Genomic DNA, 14125 nt, shown 5'->3' with positions numbered 1-14125 from the left:
TGAAAACTACAACCAATATGCCAGAAAGGCTACATATGTCTCACGTAGCTGACCAAAATTCAAAAAGTTCAACAAAGTCACCAATAAATTCTACAAGCAACCAGCCAGCAACCACCCAGCAGCTAATATGAAAACTACAAGCAACATGCCAGAAAGGCTATCAAAGAACCCAAGCCAAAATGCACGCAATCTATATACCAAAATGCACACAATCTATATACCAAAATGCACACAATCTATAAACAGACAACTGGAGATAAAATAGAAGCCCCCATCAATAATATTAATCCTCATCACTCGTTACATTAATTCAAAAAAGAACATGAAATACAGACAGAGAGCAGCTGCAATTGACTCAAATAAAAAATAGCTCATGCTCAGAAATAACAGACAAGTTTCGGCTGCATAAGCCCAGAAATAACAGACAGAGAGCAGCTGCATAAGCCCAGAAAATAACAGATAGAGCAGCTGCAATTGACTTAAATCAAAAATCTCTTCGAAATCTTCCAGAGCAAAATCTCTTTTTCATCATCATTCATCCTCAACCTCAACATTAGCAAATTCAAAATTGTACCCAAATTCAGTCGAAAATCAATTACAATTTAACACACTTAAATAAAACAGGAATCACAATAACTATCCAAATTCAGCCAAAAATTAATTAAATGGGAATGATATTAAATTTTCATCATAACTGTCCTAACCTAGATAAACCAAATCGTCCCCATTTTGCCATAACCTAAAGAGGACAAAACGAAGTATTACCTCAGGCTGTGAACTTTGCCGCTTCATGAGTTTAATTTTCCGAACAAGTTTTAGCTACCAGCATTGACGGTGACCATGGCTGTGAGTTGGTCGTGGTGGATCCCGAATGCTCGGACCTCGGTCGAGGAAGGAAAGCAATGAATTTTTTGAAGAAACGAAGAAACGAAGCACCGAAGAGATTTACGGTCAAACGGAACAAGACCAACTTGCTCTTCTATCTGTCACTTTCCCAGATGAACAAAGAAATGAAGAAACAAAGAGGAAGAGATTTAATTCTTCTTAAAATAGTCCATCAGAAACGGCAACATTTTGGAGTATAAAAAAAAAGAAAAAAAAATCAAAACGACGCCGTTTTAGTTATTTTTGGGGTTTGACCCGAGGCAAACATCATTTTCCCATGCCAACAACCAACCCTATGATCAGTAGCCTCTACTTTAGCCATAGCAACCAAAACCTGCAAGCTTTAGTTCGCGGCTTTTATATCAAACCAGCTCCAACGCTGCCACTGCTTCTTTAAGCACTGTTGACACCACTCAACTGTCCATATCATCACCCCTGAGCCATCCCGACACCAGCCTTCAACCATTGAAATCTCACAACCCGTGTACACATGCCTTATAAAACCCTAGATCGCAGCCTCATACCCAGATGGCTCTTCATGTTTCTGCTGGATTTTTTACTAGGGAAATAGCATCTAGGTGCCACCGTTCCCCCCCGACCAATCCTGAGCCCACCCAGCCTCCACTAACCTCCCTAAACCTGAGCTCGTTGCTTCTCAAAACCCTAGCTGCCACACATTTGGCATGAACTAAACTCTAACATACATCATTTTTAGTCGTTGTCAATGGTGTTGCTTGCTTGGCTACCTGATGCCCAGTGTACCACCATATTGCCAACCTTTGATTGCCAGCCACTCTTACCCATGCATGCATCGAACATGACGTCAAATTGTAGCTCTAATGTTGTCTCGTTTGCTATGTAGTCCTCATCATGTTTCTTTACAACCCTACGCTGCCGCAACTGCTGGTTAATCCAATACAACTACTATTGAGTGTTAGAAAATGTATATTTATAAAGAAAAAAATCATCATTTTGCACTTCAAGTTTTACTAACACCCTTACTTTTATGTATTTAACCTTCTTTTGATTTAATTCCGTGTGTTTTATTTTAATTAAGTATTTTATGTATTTTAGGGGCATCATAGTTATTTCACAATAAACGAGAGATCAGACGGCAAAACAAACATCACTTTTGAATTCAGGATGGTCGAAAACCTTAAGAGGAGTATAAAATGAAAAATGGCACTGTTCACATGTACGGTATTAGTCACGTGTACAGTACTGTCTACGTTACTGTTCACGACACTGTTCACATAGACGGATCGATGACGTGGCATTGATTGATGATGTGGCATTGACTGATGAGGTGTCACGATCCTGTTGGACTAAAATTCTTATGTACTGTTGATGGTGACGTGGCAGCATATTAGTGGACCAAAAATCTCGCGTACGGAACATGCATCACACAAGATTATTTTCAACCAAACCGCGTCACTGTTCAACCAGGGTCAAACCGTATTACTGTTCATCCGCATGGTCAAACCGCATACTGTTGACTGATGACGTGGCGCAATCCTGAGCGTCCAAACTGTTTTTAATCCGATGGCCATGATTTACTCCATGTATCTATAAAAAAGGGGCCTCCCCCCCTAATTTGATATCTCTGAATCTATTTTTGGGATCCATTTTCTGTAATTCCTTCTCCATCTTGTATTTTCTACATATTTTAATAAATTTCCATTTTGCCCTTAGTTCAATTATGAGTGGCTAATTTTCTTTCAAGCTTGGGTTGAAGGTGAAGTCTCAACATGTGTCATGGGCTTTATTTGGTAAATTTACTTTCTCTTCCCCTCTAATTTTTGTGGATGTTTTGACTTCTTGTCGACAAATAATACTAATCTTGTCTAGTACCGCCTTGGTTTCACCGGCCCCCTAATACAAGGTTATTATTATTTGGCACGATAAGCCCTTAGCACCATATTGATTAGAGCGTGGTTCATGAGGTGTGGATTCCCCCCTCATGATTTAATTGGCATTAATAAGGATTATTTAGCCCATGATGCATGTTGATACGGATCTAGATACCCAAGTACGTCATTTCAATAGATTTCTCTTCAATTTATTCTCACAATTTCAATTCCAATTTTAGGATAATCCAAATTATTTTCACCACAAATCTAACCACCCATTTACAAAATTAATTCTACACACAATTAAAATCCACCTCCTCGTGGGATCGACACTCATCACCATTAGTCTATTCTACTATAGATTCGTGCGCTTGCGAGTTCAATAAAATTTGCACAACAACTACCACACTGTGCTTCTCATGTAAACACCGTCCCATATCTCTTCATCTCACTATAAACAGTCTGCCCTTTGCCTTTGAAACACATCACATACAGCCGCTGCCTTCAAATCCAAGACCTATTGTTTCAGCCCCCACTCGTGGGCTTGATGAGAATCCCAGTCATATGGCTGCCCAAATCTATTTCCCGACCTCAGATACTATAAACCATGGTATTAACAATACCCCCAAGCCTTTTTATGCTTCTGTACATTATCCGGTAGTTATCCTTAATCCTAATACTGCCTTTAGGCCTGAAAAATCATTTATTGATACTATGGCCAGTTCTACAGCTCCCTCAATTCTTGTAAAGCCAACTCTGTTGCATAGAGGTGAATCTATTGTCTACCTTTCTGCTAAGCAAGTTTGAGATATTGTTGACCCCTTTAAATTGCCTCTTATCAGTAAGTTTCTTTTGATCGCCCTCTTATAGATGTTATTAGGATTTTTTTTTTATATCTTTGGAGCTAAAAGGAAACTCTTAGTTTTCTTTACTGGATAACAAATATATTTTGCTAGGATATATTTAGGCAGACTTGGTACTTTAATACTAAGGATATGCGGTTTTTAAGTGGCCCATTGATTTTTGCTGTTCAAAGAAATCCATTATCATGCCTATTTGGGTATCTTTTCTCTATCTGCCTGTGCATTTTATTCATTGTTAATCTTCTTTACTTTCTATTGCTGCTGTTATTGGTACTCCTCTACTTGTTGACTATGCTACGACCTTATTTAACAGGTCTCATGTTGCTAGATTTTGGATAGAGTATGATGTTTCATGACCTTTGTTCCCGTGTATTTAGATTGGTGAAGTTGATTATAGTTTCTACCAGGATGTTATTTTTGAACGGATTCCTACCTACTATGCTTCTTGTAAGCATTTGGGCCACTCAGCTAATGGTTGTTAAGTTCCTTATCTTGGTCTCCATAAGCCTCAATAGACTGTTGGCCAAGCTTAAGGTATAAATATTAAGGATAAGGGCAAAAAGCCTATATCTACTGCAAATGTACAACCTAAGGTGGCTCCTGTTATTTTGCTCAAGCTAAGTTGCACATCTACATTAGACATAGGCTTTTTGATGTTATCTCTAACACATGTACCCTAAGCATGGCCAACAAGCTGCTGGCGCATACAGAGCCCAAGATTGGCATTATAATAAACATCAACCGAGTACTTCAAATGTTTACGGGAAGAACAATAGACAGAACCCATTAAAAAAATTCTTTTAAAAACCAGACTTACCTTCATCAATCCAAATACGCAGCAACAAAGGCCAGGAAACATCATATTACACCAAAACCCTAGCAATAGAAGACCTATTAACTGAGGCTGTACCATGATCAACAATAGAGGAATGCCAATAGTAGCAGCAATATAAAATAAAGCAAATTTACAGTGAATAAAATTCATAAGTAAATAGGGAAAAGACACCCAAACAAGATGATACGGGATTCCTTTAAACAATGAAACTCAGAGGACCACTTAAAAGCATGTATACCCCTCCCATTAATGTAACAAGTCTGCCAAGTCCATATCCTAGAATAATATTCCTCATTTTCAATATAATCGAAATATGTCTGTTATCAAGTAAGAAAACCTGAGAGTCTCCTTTTATTCTTAAAGACACAAAAAGCTTCCTAACAACATCTACAGGAGGACGACCAAAAGAAAACTTACCCACAAAAGCCAGTTTAAAAAACTCGACCATATCCTAGGCTTCCTTAACACAAAAAAAAAAAAAATGGATAGCAGTTTCAACTCTATATAACATAACTGACTTCACAAGAGTTAAGGGAGCTACAGAACCAACCACAACATCAATAAATGATTTTTTCGGCCTAGATTTAGCATTAGGATTTAGGACAGCCTAATTAAATTAAGAAGCATAGGAATGCTTGGGGGCATTGTTGATGCCATGATTTAGAGGATTTGAGGTGTGAAAATGGGTACGGGCAGTGACACGAGTGGGATTCTCATCATGGCCATAAGTGGGGGCTGAAACAATATGGATTCAAAGGCGGTGGCTTTGTGTGATGTGTTTGAGGGGCAAAGGGCTGACTGTTTGTAGTGAGATCAGGGGATATATTTTACATGAAAAGTGTGGTATGGTGGTTGTACTGGATCAACCAGTGACGGTCGCGATAGTGTGAAAGCTGTATGGAAATATGATAGGGGATGTGCAGCAAACGAGACAACGTTGGAGCTAGAGTTTGACGTCGTGCTCGATGTATGCATGGGTAAGGGTGGTAATGTGGTGGTGCAATAAGGATTAAGCGGCCAAGCACCACTACTAGCTGTTGGTGGATTTTTGAATATCGAGGCAAAGAACAAAGAAAATTTCTTAGGATTTAAGACGTGTTTATACACTTTCCTTTAAGGTTTTATTTGCCCTCACCACTCTTGGTTTGCTATAGAGTTTAATGGCAAATTACCCCTAAGATAAATCAAATTCTGAATACAATCTTTAGCAAATAAGATTGTATTTCATGAACACATATGAAATTTGTAATAATATGGTTTTGTAATCTAATGTGAGTATCTATTTTAATGAAGAAAATGTTTATATGAAATATTACAACCATTAGAAATGGTACTTCTTCAAAGACACTCTTTGGTTTGAAATTTCCATTTATGCACAACCTTTTTTTTTTTCCTCAAACCCACTAGCCGTTTTTTTCAGTTGACGCCAAAACACGCTCTCTGGAAGAAAACGGTTAGCCATTTTCTAAATAACGGCGAGTCATTTTCTTCCATAATGTCAACTTTCAAATAACCTCTAGAATAAATGGTTAGTCGTTTTCTCCGAATGGTTAGCCGTTTTTTGTAGAACAGAAAACATGATCTCTGGAATTAAATGGTTAGCCGTTTTCTCCAAAACGGCCAACCGTATTATTCCAGAATGTCAAACCAAAATCGAAAATGTTACAATCTCTCTTACAATCCCCACTAGATTGTAATATTTTTTCAGATTTATTAATGATAAGCTTATACGTACAAAAATGTATCTTTCAATTTTAACCTTTAATTAGTGAGTGTATTTCAAAGCATTTACAAGAGAATAGTGTGCTAAGTATTAAACTTTGTCTCTTAAGTAAATACTTGAGATACGTCACATATAAGCTATCCCAGATTTCAAAGTTATGTTCCAATATTCAGCACTATTCCGGCCTTGTGCTCTATCTTAGATTCATGAACATTTACAAGATTAAACTATAATCTTGTTAGAAACGACACCATTTCTTGTGTTTACTTAGGTGAAGCTTCAAATCATGTCTTTAGCTACTATAAGACTTGAACTTCATTAAGAGTAAATACTCAACCTCAACCTCGTAGCTATTTGCGCCGAATATCTTGAATGAGATTATTTATTTTTTCGATGCCAAACTAGTCACATAACAACTTGTTATTACCCATTTAACTATGGAATAGCGGTATAACGACTACCTAGTTGGGTTATCGTCATTGGTGACTTTATCAAAGAAAGATTTCAATCTCATTCCAAAAGATGTATCCTTAACTAAGTCTCTTAAAAGATCTTTTGTTAAAAGATCTGCTAGGTTCTTATTAGTCTTAACATAAATAATATTAATAACACCATTTGTTATTAATTGTTTCACATATTCATGTCTCAAGCTAATATGTCTAGACTTTCCATTATACACTTTATTATAAGTTCTAGACAATGTAGCTTCACTGTCGCAGTACAAAGAAATAGATGGCATCGGTTGTGGCCACAACATTATATCAAATAATAAATTTCTCAGTCATTCAGCTTCTTTTCATGCAGCTACAACTGCTATAAACTCACTTTCCATTGTTGAGTGAGTTATGCATGTTTATTTCTTTAAAGCCCAAGAAAAGGCTCATCCAGCAATTGTAAAAATCCAACCAGAAGTGGATTTATTATCACTTGTATTGGTTATCCAACTAGCATCCGAATATCCTTCTAGTACTTCAGGATAATCATTATAAAATAAACCCAAATTATGGTCCTTTTAAGATAACCAAGTATCCTTCAAATTGTTTTCTAGTGTTCAACACTAGAGTTACTCATGAATCTTGACATTTTGCAAACCATAAAAGCTATATTCGGCCTCGTACAATGCATAGCATACATCAAGCTACCAATAGCACTGGCATATTCTAATTGTGCTACTGCTCGGCCTGAATTCTCTAGTAATTTAATACTAGAATCATATTGGGTATTAACTTTTTTAAATTTTAAATAATTAAATTTAAGAGCACTTGCACTGTATAATGAGATTGACACAATGAATAACCTCCACTATGTTTCTTCGCTTTTACACCTAAGACAGTATCTACTTCACCAAGATCTTTCATCTTAAATTGTGAAGTTAAATACTTCTTTGTATCATTTACTCCTTGCATATTTGTTCCAAAGTTAAGCATGTCATCAACATACAAGCATATAATCACACCAAAATCATTCGTAAACTTAGAGTATATGCATTTATCAGCATTATTATGCTTAAAACCATAAGATAAGATTACCGAATCAAACTTCTCATGCCACTGCTTTGGTGCTTGCTTTAAACCATAAAGTGACTTGGCTAACTTGCATACTTTTGTCTCATTTCCAGGCAAAATAAATCCTTCGGATTGTTCCATATAGATTTCTTCATCAAGATCGTCAATAAGAAAAGTGATTTTAACATCCATTTAATGCACGTGCAAATTATTCAATGAGCCAATTGCAAAGAGCACTCTTATAGATGTTAATCTTGCCACCGGAGCATATGTATCAAAACAATCAATACCACTTCTTTGCTTAAACCCTTTGGCTACTAATCTATCCTTAAAAGTTTGTAAAGAACCACCACTGTTGTACTTTCTTCTAAACACTCATTTGTTGCTAATTGGTTTAGATCCTGGAGGAAGATCAACCAAGATCCAAGTTTGATTCGATTATTTCATCATTTACTGCCTCTTTCCAAAAGGAAGCGTCTCTAAATGACATAACTTCGCTAAATGTCTTTGGATCTTTTTCAATATTGAACAACAATGGTACTTTGTTAAGTACATTATTTCTATCTCCTTCAACTAGGAAGAGTAATGCTTGTGATGAAATAAAATCCAGAGCTAAATTATTTTCTTTCTTTTTTAATGTTGACTTCTCCTTGGTTTGAAAGATGTCATAGACTCTTTCCTTTTATTGTTATTGGTAGAGGTACCTGGAGTATTATCGCATGGTTGATAAATAATTGATTCTAATTCAATATTAGAATATCTGAAGACAGGAGAAATTCCTTTTTGTCTTCGGATTCCAGATTCCTATTCCCAGAAAGAGAGAGAGAGAATTCTAGAGAGAAGGGAGAGAAGAAGAGAGGGAAGTTCTAAACTTAGAAATGAAAAACCTGAGGAGTCTGAGTCTTCCTCTCGGTTTTTATACAAAGATCTTTAAACTGTTCACTGTAGCGGGATTTTAAGTGCACAGTAAACTCTGGAAATCTGCACTGTTCACTGTAGCGGAGCTTTAAGTGCACAGTAACATTTGGATCGTATCTTTGAATAGTCGATTCTTTGTACAAAAATTGAAATACAATATGGGTGAAGAGACATGTGCGCTCTCACTTGTGTCCAAAGGACCACCCGAAGATACAGAACAAATAAAATTTTTTTTTTAAGTAAATAACTAAATAGTTATTTACAATGCTTTAAAGGAGAAAAAATTCCAAAACAATCATCTTCATTTTCGTCTCTAAGAGAAATGAATGGCTCTTCATCTTCATCTTCATCTTCGTCTTCAGAGGTGTCAGCCACTGATGACTTTGACCGGGAGGCGAGGAGCTGTTCCATGGCTTTGAAGTATTCTTCTTCTGTTTTGGCACTTGCCAATAGTGATTGGGCTTTGGACTTTTGGGTCAAAAAGGTTTGTTGGGCTTTGGAATGTGTTATGGTGGGTTGAAGAAGGCCTTTGGCAGAGACAGGAGAAATTTATTTTCATGTTGAAATCTTTGATTCAATATTAGAATCATGTTGAAATTTATTTTCAATAAATTCAACATCTCTAGATTACACAATCACATTAGAATCTAAATTTAACAATCTATAAGCCTTGGAATTTTCAGCATATCCTGCGAAAATACTTTTCATACCTCTAGCACTTAACTTTGATTATTTAGGATCATGCATTTTATAAAAAGCTAAACAAGCCCATACCCTTAAATACATCAAGTTTGATTTTCTTCCTTTCTAAATTTCATAAGGAGATACATGTGTTTTCAAAGATATGATTCTATTATGAATATGACACGCAGTGAGTAATGCTTCCCCCCACAAATTATTTAGTAGTTTTGCATTAAGAATCATGGTATTTATCATATTCGTAAAGATCTTATTCTGCCTTTCAACTAAACCATTTTGTTGAGGAGTAAATGGAGCTGATCTTTGGTGAATAATTTCAAATTCTTCACAATAGTTATCAAACTCAATTGAGAAATATTCACCACCTCTATCACTTCGAACCATTTTGATTTTCTTATCTTTTTGGTTCTCAATTTCAGCTTTGAAAATTTTAAATTGATCAAAAGTTTCATCTTTTGTTCTAAGTAAATACACATAAGTGTATCTAGAACAATCATCAATAAAAATGATAAAGTACCTTTGACCTCCTCTTGTTAAAATAACATTATACTCACAAATATTGGTATGTATTAAATCCAATATTTGAGTATTTCGTTCGACTTTAGAAAAAGGCTTCTTAGTTAATTTAGCTTGGATGAAGATTTCACACTTATGACCTTTAATAGCATTACACTTAATCAAACCATGCTTAGACATGTATTTCAAAGATCTAAAATTCAAATGTGCTAATCTAGCATGCCAAACATCACAAGACTCAACAATATAAGCTAAGTTGATATTATTATTATTAATTTTGAGTTTGTACATTCCATTACAAGAATACCATGTTCCCAACAAACATCCTATTCTTTGAAACAATACAAGTATTACCCTCAAGCACAATTTTAAGCCCATGCTCACACATACAACTAGCATATACAAGATTTTTCCTAAAGGAAGGTACATGAAAGACATTATACAATGTAACTTTCTTTCTATAAGTGAAGTTGATCTCAACTACTCATTTCCCTGCCAGTAGAGCTGCATTATTGTTCCCCATGAGAACATTTTGTCCTTTCGTTTCTTCTTTGTAAGATAAGAAAAATTTCTTATGATTACAAACATGAATTGTTGTACCCGAATCGAGCCACCAATCAGAGGACTTAGTTTCAACCGTATTGGTTTCGGTAATCATGCCAATTTGCAGCTCAGAAACCATAGCACAAATCTTTTCAGATTTATCTTCAACAACAATAGCTTTATGTGAATTCACTTCTTCTTTTTTCTTCTTGTACCTACAATCACTTTGGAAATAGCCTTTCTTGCCATAAAAGAAACAATTTCCAGAAAACTTTTGTGTGTTAGACTTCTTGAATTTCTTGCCATTCTTGACTTTGAAATTCTTTGAAAACTTACTAGCTTCAACAACATTAACCTTCGTAGAATCATGCTTGTCCTTGGATTCTCAAGACCTAGTCTCTTTTTCGATTACCAAGTGTTTTTGTAATTCTTCTAAAGTTATGTTCTCTTTACTATAAAAGAGTTTCTTTCTATAATCATTCCAACTTTGAGGCAATTTAGCAATAATAGCCCTAACTTGAAATGATTCAGAAATTTCAACTTTTAACTCCTGAAGCTTAGCAACTATAATTGTAACTCATGTATTTGATCAAGAATGGATTTTATGTCTACCATAACAAATTCAAAATATTTTGAGATAAGAAATTTATCAGTACCTTCCTTTTCGTTATATGTTTGTACTCAAGAGCATTCCAAATTTCCATTGAAGTAGTCATAGAGTTGTAAAGATCATAGAGTCTGTCAGAAAGTGTATTAAGTATATAACCCTGACATATCAACTCATCATCTTCACGCCTTTTCCTTGAAGCCTTAACAACTTCTGTATCATCTTTTTTTCGTTCTGGGAACGGTTCCAATTTTGGATCAAGAACATATGCCACCTTAAGAACAGTAAGGAGAAAGAATAATTTTCCCTTCCAACGAGTGAAATTAGTGCCATCAAAACGATCAAGATGGAAACTAGGGTTAAGAAATGACGTCAAACTCTTCTCAACCTCCATGTGCTTAGAATTAAAACCTTACAGGTTGTTGATGGATTTTCGAATATGGAGGCAAAGAACAAAGAAAATTTCTTAGGATTTAAGACGTGTTTATACACTTTCTTTTAAGATTTTATTTGCCCTCACTACTCTTGGTTTGCTATAGAGTTTAATGGTAAATTACCCCCAAGATATATCAAATCCTTAATACAATCTCTAGCAAAATAAGATTATATTTCAAGAACACATATGATATCTGTAATAATCTGGTTTTGTAATCGAATGTGAGTATCATTTTAATGAAGAAAATGCTTATATGAAAGATTACAACCATTAGAAATAGTACTTCCTTCTTCAAAGACAATTTTTGGTTTGAAATTTCCATTTATTCAAAACCCTTTTTTTTTCCTCAAACATGCTAGCCTTTTTTTTTTCAATTGACGCAAAAACAGGCTCTCTGGAAGAAAATGGTTAGCCATTTTCTAAATAATGGCGAGTCGTTTTCTTCTAGAAAGTCAATTTTCAAATAACCTCTTAAATAAACGGTTAGCAGTTTTCTCTAAACGGTTAGCCATTTTCTGTACAACAGAAAATATGCTCTCTAGAAATAAACGATTAGCCGTTTTCTCCCAACGGCAAGCTGTTTTCGGTAGAACAAAAAACATGCTCTCTGCAATTAAACGGTTAGTCATTTTCTCTGAAACAGTGAGCCGTTTTATTCCAGAATATCACACCAAAATTGAAAATGTTACAATCTCTCTTACACTAGCAACAACTATAATGACGTGCGTGAAAGTTTAGTTCATGCCAAAGGTGTAGAGGTTAGGGTTTTCAGAAAGAAACGAGCTCGGGTTTAGGAAGATCAACAGAGGTTAGGTGGGTCTGTTGTGAAAATTTTATTGAACTCGCAAGTGCACTAATCTATTGTAGAATATATTAATGGTGACGAGTGTCGATCTTACGAGAAGGTGGATTCTAATTGTATGTAGAGTTAATTTTCTAAGTGGGTGAATGGATTTGTGGTGGAAGTGATTTAGATTATTCTAAAATTTAAATTAAAATAGCGGGAATAAATTGAAGTGAAATTTATTAAAATGAAGCACTTGGGTATCTGGATCTGTATCAAAATGCACCATAGGCTTAATATTCCTTATTAGTGTCAATTAAATCATAAGGGGGGTTTCCACTCCTCATGAACCACCCTCTAATCAATATGATACTAAGGGCTTATTGTGTCAAATAGTAATAACTTTGCACTAGGGAGTCGGTTATGCCAGTGTAGTATCTAGACAATATTATTACTATCTGTCGACGAAAAGTCAAAACATTCACAAAAATCAGAGGGGAAGAGAATGCAAATTTACCAAAGAAAGCCCATTGAACATGTTGAGACTTCACCTTCAACCCAAGCTTGAAAGAAAATTAACTACTCATAATTGAACTAGGGGTAAAATGAAAATTTATTAAAATATATAGAAAGTACTAGATGGAGAGGGAATTACAGAAAATGGAGCTAAAAAATGAATTCAGGGGTGTCAAATTTGGGGGGGATTCCCTTTTTTATAGATACACTGAGTAAATCATGGTCATCGGATTAAAAATATTTTGGACACTCAAGATTGCTCCACGTGTCAACAGTACGCAGTTTGAATAGTAACGCAGTATGAACAATGAGGCGGCTTGAAAAGTGATGTGGTTTGATTATATATAATTTCGCGTATATGCATGTACCCTACGCACGATTTTCGATCTACTAACATACTGCCATGTCACCAATTAAGAGTACATAAGAATTTTAGTTCAATAGGATCGTGACACCTCATCAGTCAATGTCATGTCATCGGTCAATGCCACGTCATCGTTCCGTATATGTGAACAGTGTCGTGAATAGTAATATGGACAGTACCGTACATGTGAATAATACCGTACATGTGAACAGTGCCATTTTTCTTTTATGCATCTCTTAAGGTTTTCAACTGTCCTGAGTTCAAAAGTGATGTCCATTTTGCTGTCGGATCTCTCGTTTATTGTGAAATGATCATGAAGCCTCTAAAATACATAAAATACTTAATTATAATACAACACACATAATTAAATCACAAGAGACTTAAATACATAAAAGTATGGATGTTAGTGAGACTTGAAGTGTAAAATGACGGTTTTCTCCTTTATAAATATACAATTTCTAACACTCAATACATCCTTCAACCAGCTTATTGCTAGTCCCTAGCAAATAAAGCGAAGACAAAATTTAAACTCAAAATGATTTTTTTTTAAATCGTGTTTATTCAATCAGACTAATGATAGCAATCAAATAAAAGTATAAGTATTATCTCCAGTCTAAAGAAACATCACACCTACACCAACCATCCATATACATCAGTCCAGTAGACTTTGTCATAGCTATAGTAATCAAGCCACTTTCAAGAATGACATGTCAAACCCCAAAAACTCACCGGTAGTAGTGACACTCTCACAAAGAAGTTAAACCCAATAAAAATAGTCACTCCAATGAATGGTAACTTGAGAGAAAATAATAAAGAAATATCATCACACACTCTCATCAACATGAAAGGAATATGCCCACAGCTTGGAAATAAAACGATCTTTAAGTCAAACAAAATGCTAGTCAAACCAATTTATTTATTTATTTTTTCTTTTTTTCTTTTTTTTATACATCACTACATCTTTTTGGCCCATATAACTAGCTTATACTTCATACTATAAATCCCTAAAATCAAGAAGGACTTTTATTAGGACATAACATAAACTGAGGACATGACTAACAAATGAGGGGAAACAAGGAAA

The sequence above is a fragment of the Citrus sinensis genome, chromosome 2 (assembly GCF_022201045.2).
Source record: "Citrus sinensis cultivar Valencia sweet orange chromosome 2, DVS_A1.0, whole genome shotgun sequence".
In the NCBI taxonomy this organism is placed as follows: domain Eukaryota; kingdom Viridiplantae; phylum Streptophyta; class Magnoliopsida; order Sapindales; family Rutaceae; genus Citrus; species Citrus sinensis.
This window is presented reverse-complemented; position numbering follows the sequence as displayed.